General features: G+C 37.9%; 1 protein-coding gene across 15 annotated transcripts in view; it reads left to right on the top strand.

The window, feature by feature from the left end:
* MAP7D2 (MAP7 domain containing 2) overlaps positions 1-2,786 on the top strand; it is a 194,030-nt gene extending 191,244 nt beyond the window's left edge. For 14 of the 15 annotated variants that reach the window (XM_069063439.1, XM_069063438.1, XM_069063444.1 and 11 more), the window contains one exon: positions 1,027-2,517. The gene's annotated coding sequence lies outside the window, so the exon portion shown is untranslated. Of the gene's footprint in view, positions 1-1,026 lie in introns of all 15 variants that reach the window. The other variant, XM_069063446.1, reaches the window with a different exon arrangement.
* Positions 2,787-9,274: the final 6,488 nt, after the last annotated feature.

Here is a 9,274-nt window from a genome sequence, read left to right on the forward strand (position 1 = left end):
TCCAGTGTGTTCCCATTTTACAGATGAGGAACTGAACTTGCCCAGGATTATTTACATAAGTAGTAAGTGTCCGAGGCTGGATTTGAACTTAGATCTTCCTAACTCTAAGCCAGTGCTCTATCCACTGTGCTATCTAGCTGCCCATGTGTATATATACATACATACATACAGAAAGACAGTAGAAACATGCAATAGAAACACCTCTCTCCTATTAGCAATGTAGATCATTAGAGAGATGGAATTCAGCACAAATATATGCTGTCAGACCTGATCAGTATGTTGGTTGGCTTTGCTTAAATGTCGTTCTTTGTTACAAGGAAGGGTTGCTTCAGTGGGGGGAAGGAGAATTCCAGGTGAAATAACTAGTATAAAAACAAAAACCCTATCAAATATAATATAAAGCAGAATTTAAGTATAAAATACATAAATATAAAAATATATAAAACAATAAAAAATTTTAAAGTATAAAAGTTTAAGGGAGGGAAAAACCTACCAAATATTTCACTTAAATTAAGAAAATGTTTTTATGCTTTCAGTTCTGCCTACTCCATCTCCAGTTCATAGATTTTAGAGCTAGAAAAATACCTTAGAGATCATCTATTCTGATCTTGTTTTACAAGTATAGAAACAGGTCTTAAAAGGTTAGGTGATTTAGCCAAGTTCATGAAAGCAGGAGATAGCAAAGGTAATGTAATGTTCTTTCCACTAGATCACACTGCCTCCCCTAGCAGAAACCTTGCAAAGTCATACCTTTAGAGGAAAAGATATCAGTAATAATGTCATGAAATTATTTCCTTTCTGTTCATATTCTTTCACTAAAGAATTAACCTGTTTTCAAATTCTTATGCTTCACTTCAATGCCAAGTAAGAAAACCACTTCTGAGAAAGGCAGGAAAACACAGATATTATGTAGTCATTTAAGAGAGATAGAGGGAAAGGTGATTCTTAGTCATAAACTTAGAACTAGTGGTGTTTCATTGGGTTGACATTATTTTGATCTTTATTTTTTCATTTTTGAATTGACAGAGGTAGTATATGATGGAGAAAATACAGACCTGTGATGCTGCTGGCAGTAAAATATGACTGTTTATCATCTAGAGAAGCTTCTGCAATCCTTGACCACTGGATTCCAATAATTAAAGCTGAATGTAATATTGTGTCTTCTCAAGGGTATACATGTCCCCAAACTGGCTTTAAAAAGAAAAGGAAAAATTCAAAACTCAACTCTTAACCCTTGATTGGTTTCAGGGAAGCTTCATTGTGCTGTGTATTAAAGCTTTGACTACTGATCAAGTACTTAAGCTAATATCCTAATCATTATCTGAAGAACATCAAAGACTTCAGCTTATCAGTTCACTTTATAATCATTCTTCATAAGTCGGGTCACATAAATATCTAGATATCTTTTCTGTAAATACACTTAACATTTATCACATTTACCTGACGGTCACTTAAAATATCCTGGATTTGAGCAGCATGCCTGTCCTTGTCTAAACGGGGGAAGATATTACTTCTCTCAAGATCAAGATATTACTTCTCTCCACCTTGCCTCCCCTTTCAATAATGCTTTCTTTCATTGGAGGCTTTGAAATGAGTTTTCATTGAGGAAACATAGCATGCTTTACTCTATAATTGCTGTAATTGAGAAGCGCCCTCCCCCCAGCCCCGCTATTAAATTTAGCCAATTGAAAAAATGATTGTCATGATTTTGCTCTTTTTTGCTTTAAAAAAAAAATCTATTGGTCCAGTGAGAAGATAATTCCTACCTTCTCACAGTTACTCCCATCTGCCTTTGCAGCTGATTGTAGCAAATTAACTTTCACACTGTACAATGGCTTCTGTTTCTGACCACAGTTCTCCAGATTACAATTGAAGTTTCATGTGGGTTTGTCTAAATAATGTATTCCTGATACAGGTAGCAAATGCAATTGTTTCTGGTGGTAGTAATGGTGGTAGGTTTTTGTTTGTTTTTGCTTGTTTTTCCTATCTTGGGTTATTGTCTCTCTGTCCACCTTTAGTAAAAATTAAATCTAAACATTTCAATGAAAACTACTACTCTGAGACACTGATGGGTCCCAAAGGGGCACAGTATTTTCACTTGCTTTAATGACATCAACCTCTGTAATATGTTGTAACACCTGTATGGGAAAATTCCCATGGGACCTTGTTATTTATAAACATTTTGTGCCATACGAAATACACTTTGGTTCCTTTTCTTTCTTTTGGTGGAAAGTAACTCTCAGACTATATCATTCTTTTCTTCTTTGAGGCCTTGTTAATCTAGTACTTCAAGGGACAAGGGAGGCCAAGAATATTAGCAGATGTTAACAAAAAGTGGAAGCATTAATAATGTGAGGATATTGATGGAATGCCTTGGTCTCAGTAGTAACCTTGTCCTTGTGCTTTGAAAACCAGCAATTGTTTAAGAATTAAATAGCTAACTATTATTCTGTGTGTATGTGTTTGTATGTACATATAGATGTACAGTACGTATATTAAATAAAATACATGCCTACCGTTATGTAGTTCCATTTATCTTGGTGTATGTCAGAAGAGTCCCTTTTGCAGTGAATGAACAGGTCCAGATGAGGAAGATGGTACTTGTCTTCTGAAGGAGACTTTCCCATCCTTTCCTCCTTGTTTATTTTGCTGTGATATATTGTGTTTGAGAGATGCCACTGAAGATGTTTTACCTGGTCAGTCCGACTGTATATTGTGGGGAGTCTTCTTTTGCATGACGTATGTAGCATGTTATAAGAGTGAAATACATTTTCATTTGATGAGTCTTAATCTGCTTGCTAGTATTTTGTTCTGTGTTGCTTACAGGAAATAACCCCTACTTTTTCCCCCAGTGGCGTATACTTGTTATTTCTGCACTTTGTCATAGAAGGAACAATGATTCATTTCCCTGTCTCATACTTAACATTTAAAATTTTTTATCATCCATGTTAGAACAAATTGGGCAGATAAATGAATTCGATGGTAAGCTTTCTACTGACAGTTATGAGCCCATAAATGATAATAGCTAATAGTATTTGTATAGCGCTTTAAAATTTGCAAAGCATCTTACATATATATACATATCTCATTGGATTCTCACAGTAACCCTGTGAGGTAGGTGCTGTTATCCTCCTTATTTTGTAGATGAGAAAGCCCAGGCTGAGAGTTTGAGGGACTTGCTGGAGATCATGAAGCTAATGTCTCAGGCAAGATTTAAAGTTAGGTTTCCCAGCCCCATGTCCAATGCTACCTGTACCCCCTATCTGCCTCATACATTCTCATAAATTCAGAACCCACTGATGAAGAATTTCAGCTAGGAGTAGCATGTTTGTTAAGTAAATTAATAATGTAGACAAAATCAGAAAGGAGAATCTTTTGAGTAAAGCAGATTTTTTCTCAAGCACTTTTAAAACCAATAAGAGCAAATAAAAAAAATTTTTTTAAACCAATAGAGAAGTGCCTCCATTTATATATTGTTGAGAGCTAGTGGGGCATACTCAAGAGAATGATGGACTGGGAATTAGGAAGATCTGACAGTTAACTATGAGCATGAAGAAGGTATTTAACTTCTCTGTGCCTTGGTTATCTCATTGTAAAATGTAAACATCTGAAGTGCTTCATAGGATGGTTATGAGGCTTAAATTAGCATTACAGGTGTTTGACTAAAATTTCAATAACTACCAGAGGTCATGTAGGCAATGAGGCAGAGCTGGGATCTGAGCCCAACTCCTGACTTCAGCATGGTAGCATCAGAGCAGTACAGGATGGGAGGAATCAGGAACAGAAGCTGGGTGTGGAGAGTATACATACCATAGTCAGTCAAACAAGCAGCATTCATTAAGTACCTACTGTTTGCCAGTCACTGTGCTAAGTGCTAGAGTCATTCCATAGTCCAAACCCAACAGAAAGCTACAGGCCAGAGCCAAAATTGAGATATTGGGTTCGGTTTTTTTAATGAGACACAAGGAGATAAGGGTTAACAAATGGAATTTGAGCCAAGATACTAATAAATAGATTTTGAAATCTGTAACAGAAAGGTCCACACAAGAGTACAGTCAAGGCAGTATCCTGCATCACTGGATAATAAGAATTTAAAGAGGGTAAACTTGGAGTATGTCAGAGCAAAAGCTCTGTAGTTATAAATTCTTCATGTGATTTGGCACTTTGATCAGTTTTTGTCCCAGTGGAGTAGAGGCTCTGGATTTCTCTCAGATCTAGACTCAGATCATGCCTGCGTGTCCCTCCTCATACCACAATGTGGGCACTTGCTGTGAGATCCATTTTAAAGAAGAAATGTGGGGAATTTGGTTATATGTCATTAATGATGACCAAATAGGGTTTTAATGGACAGAACAATATGAGAGAATAATGTTGAAGCAGCCAAAATGGCTAATACAATATTAGGTTATATTATAGTAAGAAGTGTTAGGTCCTGGATAAAACAAAAAAACTTGATACTCTAATTTTACTCTGCCCTGTTCACACTATATCGGGAATATTGTGTGCAGCTCTGGACATTGAGTTTTAGGGAGAATATTGACAAGGTAGAGTCATGGTGAGGCAACTTGGTTGAAGAAATCAAGGCTCTTAAGCTGGGTGGGAGAGGAGAAAGATTTGTGCTCTCAGCCCCAGAAAGCAGGGCAGAAGTTAAAGGGAGACTGATTTTGACTACATCAGTTAACAAGCATTTCGAATGTATGTTCCATGAGGGCAAGGGCTATCTTGTTTTTGCCTTTTCTTTGTATCCCATGGTTCTTGACACATTGCTAAGTGTTTGTTGACTGTGTAAGAGGAAAAGAAAACTTGACAATAATTGCTGTCCAAAAGTGGAATGAGGTGCCCTGGGAGGCAGTGTTTCACATCATCAGAGATTTCCAAGCAGAGATTAGGTGACCAATTATTATTGTTGTTTGTCCTTCATTCTCAAAGAGGACCATGACATCAGGGAGGTGATGCTATAACATGCAAGTGGATTAGATTTAAGTTGGGGGAGGGCTGTGCAAAGTCACCAGCCTCGCTCTGCTCTGGAGCCATCTGGGCCCAGTGACAAGATCTAGATCAGGATGACTGGAGATGGCCTCAGATATGGTGGGAGACTTTTACCTTTTTAAAGCTAAGGTCTTTAACAGGTCACAGTTTGACTGAGGCAACACCCATTCAGTGACTAAGGCTGAGTAAGAAACGCAAAAATGACCTCCTTACCTACTCAAAAAAAAAAAAAAATTTGATCTGGAAGGGAAAGATCTTCAGGGTTTCTGGCCAGAACAGAAACAAGTGCTATTTACATTCACTCTGAACCACTCAAGGTCCAAACAATGACTAAGTAGGGCTTGACCTGGGAACTATTGTTGTCCAATGAATGAGAGTCTGAGTGATTTGGGTTTAAGCTGTGGTCCTTAAGGAAAAAAAAAAAGGTTTTAGTGATAAAAATGTATATTCTTTTGGGCAGAGCACCCAGAGGTAAAGGTATGATACCCTACATGGACCAGTTATTAGGAATGTTCTATAGGAAGATTCCAGTTCAAATACAGGTTAGACAAGATTTTGTGTCTAAGGGCCACCAACTCAAAGATGCTTTGATTCTATAGGTCACTTGTACTGTCTCTCCTAATACCTTCTAGGTAGCAAGTCAGAACAACAATGTAAACTCGGTTAAAATAATTTTGAAAGGGGGGAGGAATTTTCCCTTACTTCCTGACTTTTTAACCTATAGCTTTATGTAACAGCCCAGGACCACATAGATTTGCAGAAATGTATGATGGGAACATATATAAAGTCCTTCATTTCTGCTATTAATTGCCAATAAAGGCAAAGGGAGTCAGAGGCTCACCCGAAAAATTAATTCCCCTTCCACAATGTAATCCTACATTCAAGAACAGTAATTGGTGGGTATATTTTTGTGCTGAAGTTAGGAAATTTAAAAGCTTAATCTTTTCAACTAGTATTGGAAAAAAAATGTCCTTGGAGAGATAATTGTGCCTTTGTAGATTTGGGAAAAACTGACCAAAGATATTAGCCTTCTGGACTTAAGAAAAATGATAACAAAGCACATATTCATCATTTTAGACCAGTAAATGCAAATTGTTAGTATCCAGAGGGATTAAGATTTTACATAAAATCACTTATTTTTAGAATAACAGCTGGGGGCTGTTATTTAGATATGTTCTTTCATCAGCTTGTGCTAATGGGAAATGTAGGATCATCTTTGAAAGGACAACTTGTTCACACACACCTTGTTCAGCTGTATCTGACTCTGCATGACCCCATTTGGGGCTTTTTTGGCAGATACTGGGGTGGTTTGCCATTTCCTTCTTCAGTTTTACAGATGAAGAAACTGAAGCAAATAGGGTTAAGTGACTTGCCAAATGAACCCAGGAAGATGAGTCTTCCTGTCTCCAGGCCTGGTGCTCTATCTACTGTACCACCTAGCTGCCCAGTAGTGCCAGTAGCAGCAGCAGCAACCACAACATGTGACTGGATTTGAATGAATTGCGTTAGATTTCTTATTCTGAAAAGAAAAAAATATTCCTTCAGTTTTCACAGGAGGTGCTGTGGACAGTGCCTGACTCCCTTCAGTAGCAAGAACCAGGGCAGGGGTAGAGAACCTGTGGCCTCGAGGCCAGATGTGACCCTCTAGGTCCTCAAGTGCAGCCCTCAAGTGGCAACCCAAATGTTGCCACAGGTTCCCCACCCCTGAACTGGGGTATATGTGCTGTGCAAGCAGCAAGTGCTTCCCTGGGCTCCAAAGTCTGTGATGTGTATGCAGTCATAGCTCCTGAGGGTTTTCTTAAGTTTTGTTGTATCTTCAAGTCACATACTTTTTGACTACACCCTGTCTAAATAGTGGGACACATTTTTGTAGTCTAGGGTTAATATGTTTTAATTCAGTCCTCCTTATATAGCAATATCCCCATTGACTTGGGGAAAAAAAACACCCTGCCCCCTCCATCAAGTCCCTGTTAGGGATTCATTTACAAAAGCATAACTATGTGTAGCCCTTTAAACATCATAGCTAACATTTATATAGTTCCCACTATGTGCCAGGCAAAGTACTCAGTACTTTACAAATATTATCTCACTTTATCCTTATAGTCACCCTGGGAGATAGATGCTATTATTATTATTCCCATTTTACAGATAAGGAAACTGAGGCAAGCAGAGATTAAGTAACTTTCCTGAAGTCACCCAGCTAGTAAGTGAGGCTGGATTTGAATTCAGGTCTTCCTGACTCTAAGCCAAAGGTTCCCAAACTTATGTGGCCTACTGCCCCCTTTTCAAAATCAGCACCACCCTAGAAATCTACTAAACCCTTTAACTTTTTTTAAAAATTTACTTAATTTCAAAAACATATAAAATATTTTTAAATGACGCATCTTAAATTTAATAATTTATTGTAAAGGTTTTTTTTCCTGCATTGAAATTTTGATGATGCAATATTGTGTCATATAACTATATAGTATCTATCCTATTGTAAACAAGTCATAACACACATATTCCTTCCAATGCATGCTGGACTTCCCAACAATGTTCAACTCACTTAAGAACTGTGGGTGGACTTCACCACTGATTGGCTATAGCTTACATTTTGTGTGTTGATTTGGAAAATGATATAATCACTATGGCTTTAACTCTGTTATATAACAGATGAGACACATACAAACAATTTTTCAAAATGTATCTTCTTTCATTATGCTTCTACTGCTCCCTTATTTTTATTCCATACCCCCCAGTTGCACCTAAGGCTATTTCCTCCCTACTGGATCATTCCAGCACCCCCCAGAGGGCAGTATTGCCCACTTTGGGAACCTATTCAGTCCAGTACTCTATCTTCTTGCGTCATCTATAATGATGGAAATTGCCAAGACAGTATACAGTTGTAGATAAAGACTCAGAGTTGGGAAGATGAAGGGTTAATTTCTACCCCTTATAATGATATTGTCCATGGCCTATAAATTTTTCCTTTATGACCCTGCCGTGGTATGACCCCACTATCTGTGTGTGCTTGTAGACCCCAGGAACTAGCCATTCCTGGATTCCTTTAAACTTTGAGAGGACTGGTTATCCACCCAGAGTTTATTTAGTAAGTAAAGACCTTGGAGTGGACCCCAGGAGAAAGGGTTTTATAACTTAATAATCATATTGTTTTTCCATAGTAGAATTTAAAGTCCCTTTGCATGATGAAATGATTTCATTTTTTTGTATTTGTGCCCTCAGTACCTGGCACATAGGGAATAGTCTTAATACTTAAATTGCATATATGGCCTAGTGGATGGAGAACCAGTCTTGTAGCAAGAAAGATGGGTTCAAGTCCTATTTCTGACACACACGCAAGGAGTTATTGGTTTTATGAATTTAGAGTTAATGAAATGTCATCGTTAATGAAGTAATCGCTTCTTTCTGATCTTTCTTTTTCAAAAGACTATAAACAGAAAATTAGCCTTGTCAGTTGTCCGGCTTTGTTCACTCATGTTTAGAATAGAGGGAAAAGGCAAAGACTGATCTGCCTGGGCTTTCTGTGTGATGACTGGGAGATTCTGGACAAGTCATATAACTTCTCAGTGCTCTAGGCAGCTCTCTGAGACTATAAATTGCAGAGAAAATGCTGATCTTCATGGACAGAAGAAGCTTCCTTATCTGAGAATTTCTTATGCCAATGAAACCATATTTCTCTCTCTCTCTCATATGTGTGTATACACATATATAGTTATATAGTTTATATATATATATATATATAGTTATGAATATGTTGTCTCCCCTGATGAGTTCTTTGAGATCAGAGGATTTTTTAAATTTATGTCTTTATGTCCCCTTGTAGCAGCAAGCACCCCAAGGGTCCTCAGGGTTTGCCGCCACCACAGGTTCTTGGATCTGCTTTGTTAAAGCAAAGCAACTCAAAATGGGTTAACAAGCTTACTTTAATCAGTCAGATCATATATTGTTTACCTTGTTCAGGGCAAAAAGGTCAGCACCCCGAACTTCAAAGTATACAGGCAGAATTATCAAGACAGAAACAGATCAAGTAGACAGCTTTCCAAACTGTCCAGCCATTACATCCATACCCAGTCAACATCTGGGTTTCCACATCTGGGTTTTTCAAAGCCGGGGGACTCTCAACAACAGCTTCCCAGAATTCAGATGAAATCACAGAACACTTCTCAAAGTGAGGCCCAAAACAAAGCTACACATCAGGGCTTATATAGCCTTCTCCTGGCTCAGAGAATGTAACAACCTTATTGACCCACTGGCCAATCAAAAAGTATCTACTGAAAAACAA

This window comes from Petaurus breviceps, unplaced genomic scaffold, assembly GCF_028583685.1.
Source record: "Petaurus breviceps papuanus isolate PSGF00001 unplaced genomic scaffold, PetGlider_PUasm1.0 90574, whole genome shotgun sequence".
Lineage (NCBI taxonomy): Eukaryota > Metazoa > Chordata > Mammalia > Diprotodontia > Petauridae > Petaurus > Petaurus breviceps.